Raw genomic sequence first — 7,205 nt, forward strand, 5'->3', positions numbered from 1 at the left:
GACTCAGACTCCTGAAGACGCCCTTCTCAGAGATCCGACCGCCGCGTCTGGATTTCCTCCTTCTGTCCTCCCTGGCTGTGCACACACACCTCCTGCTTCCTCAGTACAGACTACAATCGATCCAGTTAACAGAAGGCCTCGCACGTGTGTGTGCACGTGTGTGTGCGTGAGTATGTGCACGTGTGCAGCGTTTAGAACGCCTGCATGACAGTTCAGAGGACAGAAGTCCACACGCGGCCGACCTGATGCAGGGCACCATGTCTGAACACAGCGACAAAGGCACCAGGATCAAATCCCACACTGTTAAAAGAGCAAATGTGGGCTTTTTTCTTTTTTTCATAAAAAATTAATTTTGTGAAAGCACTGCATGCCGTGAAAATGTAAATTCCACTCTGTCTGTGAGACTGACAGGAAAAGCATCACTCCCTTCATCTGAGACCAGAATGCTCAGTGTTCAGAACTGAGATGAGTCATGGCTCCTGCTGCTGGGGGGTGAGGGGAAATGCACGCTCACCCAGGTGGACAGAAGCGACAGCCTCTGAGCACAGCGCCGGGGCTCTCGAGCCCTGGGAGCGGCATACCCACTTCATACATGTGGAACACAGGAGATGAGTTTAGGGACTAAAATCTGATCATGAGCATTCAAAGCCTTCAGGCAGCTCTAAATATAGAATTTTGATTTTTAAGGGTAAGGATTTGGAACAGGCAGGATGATTCCACGCTCCTGGGGAAATCTGAGCCCTTGGGAGCACAGTCTGTGCTGGGTTTTTCTCTAAGAACATAGCAGTGGCTGAGAAGTAGCATCTGACCTTCCTGCCTGAGCCATGGACATCCGCTGGGCAGATGCACCAGGGCTGTTCACTGTACAGCCGCCCAAGGCCAGTGACCCAGTGGTACAGATCATGGTGGTCCATTCTTTTGCCACAAATAAGTCACATGACTTTAGGAAACCACAAAACCTCTTTCCACCTTCCCCGGCCCCTGGGCATCATTATGCCCGACCCCTACATCTCATGCCATTGTTGTGGGAAGGCTGTCAGTGATACCAGAAATCTCGACCGTGTCAGTCTTAACTGAATCCTGTTTTGATCTCCTGCCCTTGGAGGTGTTGAAGCATCACAGAAGCTCTATTTTTCTGAATTAAGAAACAAAGCTCCAGCCTGGAGAAGCACTCCCAAATACTTCTTGAAGAAGCACTCCCAAATACTTCTTGAAGAGACTTAAGATTTCGTGTGCGTGTGTAGATTTGTTCTAACACTTCTGCATGCCTTTGTGGCTTCAACAAGGGGGTGGGAAGAGATAGACTGGGATTTCAAAATTGTAGAATAGATAAACAAGATTCCACTGTATAGCACAGGGAAATATATACAAGATCTTATGGTAGCTCACAGAGAAAGGAATGTGACAATGAATATATGTATGTTCATGTATAACTGAAAAATTGTGCTCTACACTGGAATTTGACACAACATTGTAAAATGATTATAAATCAATAAAAAATGTTAAAAAAAAAAACCTACAAAAAAATCAGTTAAAAACAACTTTTTTAAAAAAGAAACAAAACTCCAAAAGAAGAGACGTGTGCCTACGGAAGCCAGTGACTGAGACAAGCAGTTTTTTGGGAGCAATGATTGTAATAAATTAGAACATTTAGTCCTTTAACTGATATCTGTGTGCTCACTTTGGGCTGGACACCAGGAACACAAAACCACAAGACCTGTGCTCATTTAACATGGAAAAGACAGATCAGTTCAAGTGCACTAGTGAATTGCTTGTCTACGTCACACCACATCTCGTTTGAGAAGCTGCTGGCATTAATGTCCAGCGTGACTTTCTCTGCCACCCAGATCTGAGTGGTCAGCACAGACCCACCTCTGTCAAAACACCTACAAAATCTGAGTGCTTTTTTCTGAATGATGAAAACCCCACTTCTGAGGGTTCTGAGGCTGGTTTCAACAGGGGCCTGCTCGCTCAGGAGCAGCTTCCTCTCTTCAAAACCATTGCAAACAGAATCACTGGGCCAGCCACATGCTGTGTTGTGGTTTCTCCCCATCTTCCTTCTGCACTGACTCAGAAACCTGTTCCAAACCTGCCTATTCTCTCCTGACACCATTTCCCCTTCCCTTCTCTGGTTCACTTCTCCCCCTATAAGAAAGGTTCTGTCAAAGGTTCAGCATTTGCTAAACCCACGTGTCATTCTCAATTCAGCTCTGGTGGCTGAGAAACAGCTTCCAGGGAGGCAGGATGGGGAGAGCCAGGGGCCCCAGAAAGCAGCCCCTTCAAACAGCCCCTCCTGATGTGACCTGAACTGGGAACACACCAATGATGTGGCTCTGGCGATGCCCCACTGGGGACAGAACGTGGAAGGATCACACCAGATCTCCCAGCACCACTCATGTGGCCAAAAGTGCGCTTTGCCCAGCAGCTTCTGGCTCTGCACAGTGGAGACAGGACCAGCGGGGAAACCGGCACTGAGAGGAGGCCCACCAGCATTTGCACCACCAAGCATCCATCAGATGCTCGCCATTCTTGGTTCCGTGTGTCATTTCTTAAAGCAAAGCCAAGTGCACAGGGGGCATAAGCCGGCACCTGTTTCAGGAAAGACTGCCTCTGGGATCCAGTTTTCATTATTGCTTCCTGAAAACAAAATAGATTCTCTAGTGCATCCCAAGATTTTAAGCATCCCTCAAACATAACCCAGTCCACCCCTTGGATGTGGTGCCAGGTGGACACACCCCCAGCCCTCCTGTCAACACAGAAAGAATGCAGGGAAGGAGGGACAGGGGTGGGGGGGAATGAAGGAAAGAAAGAGAGAAAAAGAAACATCACTGTAGGAAGAGAAAACATGAGGACTTTACAGAGCCCCGAAGTCTGACCTCCATTGCCGTGGCTAATTCTAACGTACAAATGGTGACGACTTCTTGGTGATTGTGTACACGTTGCTTGGCCCTGACTCTCCCATCACCACCCTCCCCACCGGACTTCCATTGCTTTATTGATCTGTTGGAGCTTCTGGTCTCCTTGCTTGCTTTGTTTTTAGAGCTACTATTTTCTGAGACCTTGAGGGGAAGTTCCAGATCACAGAAGTGGTACTGGGGATTCTAGAGTCTCTGAGATTGGGCTGCATGTCTCATGACACCTGCCTTTTACGAGTTAAATAAGTCCGTCAGATAAGCGTTCACATTATTCACGATCCACGCTCTATTTTACGTGACTGTCACTCCTGGGAGGGAAGGGCTCCTACGTACCTCGCCAGGGGCCCCACCGGAGAACGCATCTTCAGCACCACCTTCTACTGCCTGCATCGCACTTGTCTTTAACCTTCAAAGCAGCGTCGCACCCGTTATTCACAGCCTTTCCCTGAAGACCTGGGACACACTCAGCTCTGGTGATCGCCTTCCAAACCTGTCATTTGGGGCACTGAGAAGATCTCTGTTCCACTTTGCTGGTGTTTTTCTCTGTCACCGAGTCAGCGTGGGGAATTATTATCACAAAGAACTGTCAGTGTGACTGGACGGAGGAGCCGCTGCTGCCCACGGCCTCGTGACACCGCGTTTATTCCCCTAATGGCCTCGGTTTCTCTCTCATCTGGTGCGGCTGGGCTGGAGGGCTTATTTCCAACCTTCTTTACTTGGGATTAATTTGAGCGATGAGCGTGTGTTAGTGAGCGTTTGTGTGTGTGAGTATGTGTCTGTAGATGTGTCTGCGAGTGTGTGTCTGTGACTGTGTCTGCGGGTGTGTCTGTGGGTGTGTCTGTGCGTGTATTTGTGAGTGTGTGTTCAGCTTTCATTCATGACTTTGGCTGCAGGATAAAATGAACTTAATTGGTCCCGAGATTTCCTCGACTTTCTTACCCATAAGAAAAGATGACTAAACAACATATCTCTGTTTACTTTCATCCCTAAAACATCTATTGTGTTATTGAAACAGCAATGCATTCACGGAGGCACCTGATGACAGGAGTACCTGAGGGAGATGGTGGCAGTCACCGTGTCCTTTCCTCACGTCCCCGGGTCATCTCCGCAGAAGGCCTGTGCCGTGCTGACCCGGAGACGCGGTGCAGTTCCCGGGGCTCCGGCTCACACTGACGGCTGTCACCCACGGCGGGGACTGTGTGTTTGCTTCTGAAACGTCCGAACCAAGAACGTTCCTTCCTCCGTTGTTATTTTATTCCTGCTTCTCTCGAGATGACAGGTGTGGAGCAGGCTCTAAGGATAGAATCTAGACATGTTCCTAAACTTAGTTTAGGAACGCGTGGCTTTTAATACAGGAAGAAGTATTTGTCAACGAAGGCCCTAGACAATAAGCGAGACGAAGAAACATGAAAAGCACCCTCGGGGGAGTTTACACAGATGTACCCAGTACCCACGGCCCTGTAGACCCGCGTCCGCACACCCGCACACTCGCACGCACGTGGTGGCTCGCGAGGGGGCTCTGACCTCACGGCAGGCTGTCTCGGGAGCCCCGGGTCTAGAACGAGCCCTGCCCTGTCTCACACGCCCCCACAGCCGTCGTCGACAAGGCCCCTCGGATCCTCTCTGCGCTCCCCCTTGATCTGCAGCCGACGCACCGGAGTCTGAACAATGGCTTTTACTCTCCCCCGGGGCGTCCTGGGCACGTGGGGGCTGAGTCTGCGGTTTCATGTGTAACGATTCACTACGTTCACTTTTTTAATTCCACATTCGTCTTGTGGAATTGAGCAGATTATAGAGAATATCGGCGAGTCTTTATTTTTAATTATTGTTTCATAATCACCTGGGCTGTCAAGGCTGGGAAGTAAAGGGGTGGTTATTTTTCTCAGTTTTTTTCCCACCTTTAATTAGCAATGACTATGAAAGTTGAATGACATGTGGGTTCAGCTTTGCTAATAATGTAAGGGAAGCAGAGCGATTAGATACACGAGGTAGCGGAGGCAGAATTTAAACATATCCCCGGAGACCTACACATTGGAGTCAAAAACAAAAACAAAAACAGGCTCAGTTACGTAAAAATAAACATAAATTCTCTCAGCAGTGGCTCCAAGGTAATGATTAAAAACACACGTGTTCATCCTGCCCCTGGCCTCCTACCAACTGCGGGACCCTCACCCGAAGAGGGGAGGCAGCACACCTGCCCCAGGGCTGCCGCTCCTTCCGGGCGGATGAAACGAGGTAGCTGCTGCGGAGGGCGGGGGAGACCTGCACACCCTCAGGAACGCCTCTCACAACAGGAGCGTCTTTCCCCGGGAGGCGGAGCGTGCGCGGAAGAGGCTGGCGTGTTCTCGCGAACAGGCGGACGTTACAACCAAAGGCATGAGGGTTTTTCTTTATAAGGCAGCCTGTGTGTGATGTAAGACTGAGATAGGAATTTTATGCACCTGGCATCTTTGAATCCTCCCAATGGTCTGAAACCCAGGTACCATTCTCTCTACATTTATGCCCACAGAGACGCAGAAAAGTTGTCACCCAACAAATGAGTAAAGCTAGAATTCGCAGCTGAATTCAATACCTTAGGATGGAAATTGAAAACTGACACTTGCTCAGGGAGGGAAATCATGGAACTCGGGCACACTCAAGAAACTCTGGCCTCATCTTAAAAACAAACAAACCACAACAAAACTCTCTCATCATAGTGGTCCTAGCAGCGTCTGTGTTTTACTGTTTGGTCTTCCATTTTGGCCACTACTCTCCTGCCAGCACCATCCGGTTCCCTGGCCCAGAGGCTCCAGCTCACTTTTTGCCTCTGAAATGACTTACTCCTAGGAAAGTGGAACTTACCCCTAAAATTCTATTGGTTCCCTGAGCTCACTTCTGACTGGTTATTTCCTTCATTCCTGATTGGGCCATTTCCCTAACTTTTGATTGGTCCATTTGTAGTACTTCGTTTGCATGGAGTTCACTCCTGATTGGTTATTTCTCTTCCTCCTGATTGGTCCATTTCTACAAAGCTTCTTCTTAATTAGTCAACTTTTGTTATACCTTATTTGCATATGACGTTGCAAAGTGTAAACTGGCAGCCTATAAAAGCCTGTGTACACCTACAGGCGGGGTCCAGAGTTTGGAGTGTTAACTTCTCTGGGCCTGCTGGCATAGTAAACCTGAGTTTTCCAGCTCTCTGAGTGCTGCTTGGTCTTTCGCCTGGATCCACGTTGCTGTCATAACTGAGCTGTAACATGTTTTTTTGCTACTAAATGAGGTAGTAAAGTAATCTACCTATTGTGCTTAAAATTCTCAAGGTGGAGAGTGAATATGTCAAAAAAAAAAAAAAAAAAGACCCAATGAGCCAAAACGCTGGGTATGTTCTAAGTCTGGGCATCTGGTTCATATTAATTTCAGTAGCAGGAGAATAGGATCAATTACACACTTAACTGGATTTAATGTCGTTAATGTGGAGATGGAGCATGATTTACTTCAGTAGCCTCGCGTTACCTCAACACCAGAGCCTCCCACCCAACCAGAGGGGCTGCTGTGCCACAGAAATTGGTGCTCACGGGCCGGCAACTGCTGACGTGTGAGCTGTATCCCAGAGGAACAAGTCTTTGAAAACGTCTGCGTCCACCACTCTGCCACCTGTGTCAGCGTGTGTGTAATTCTCCAACACCATCTCGTGTCCTGCAGCTCAGCTCAGCTCCGACTCTAGCCACCTGGACAGTGGCAGACCCCACAGGTGAAGGGCTCAGTCCTGCAGCACTGTCCTGCCCCGCACTGCAGGTGCCAGCCCCAAGCCCAGGCTGTCCCCTGTGCTTCGTGACCCACCACCCACCCGCGGTTCCCACGACCCGCCCCCTCTTCCACTGGGTTAACTTGCTAGGCTGACTCACAGAACTCAGGGTGACCGTGTATGTGCTAGATCACCAGCTTGTGATGGAAGGATAGAGAACTCAGGAACAGCCAGATGGAGGAGGCATAGAGCAAGGAGTGGGGAGGGGCTCCCCAGGTGCGGCACTCCCCCCAGACCCCCACATGGTCGCCACTCCCAAGCTCTCCAAACCCCTCCTTTTGGGGCTTCAGGGAGGCTTTATTACGTCGGCTTTGCTGATGAAATCATTGGCCATTGATGACTGAACGGAACGCCCAGCCCCTCTTCCCTCCCCCGAGGTCCAGGTTAGGACTGAAAGGGGAGGCAGGGAGTCACCGCCCTGCCCGCCGACGGCTGGTGCTGCAGCCAGCTCCCTCCTGCCCTCGGGTCCCTGGGCAAGGGGGCTTTGCAGAGGGTGAACGAGGTAA

The 7,205-nt window shown here is 49.7% G+C and overlaps 1 long non-coding RNA gene across 1 annotated transcript; it reads right to left on the reverse strand.

Annotated features, from left to right (window-relative positions):
* Nucleotides 1-6,330: 6,330 nt before the first annotated feature.
* LOC140691527 (uncharacterized) lies at nt 6,331-6,950 on the reverse strand. Its single transcript, XR_012067237.1, has 2 exons — nt 6,800-6,950; nt 6,331-6,622 (listed from the first exon to the last, which is right to left on the reverse strand). It is a non-coding gene; the product is annotated as an uncharacterized lncRNA (long non-coding RNA).
* Between the last annotated feature and the right edge of the window lie 255 nt (nt 6,951-7,205).

The sequence above is a fragment of the Vicugna pacos genome, chromosome 35 (assembly GCF_048564905.1).
Source record: "Vicugna pacos chromosome 35, VicPac4, whole genome shotgun sequence".
Lineage (NCBI taxonomy): Eukaryota > Metazoa > Chordata > Mammalia > Artiodactyla > Camelidae > Vicugna > Vicugna pacos.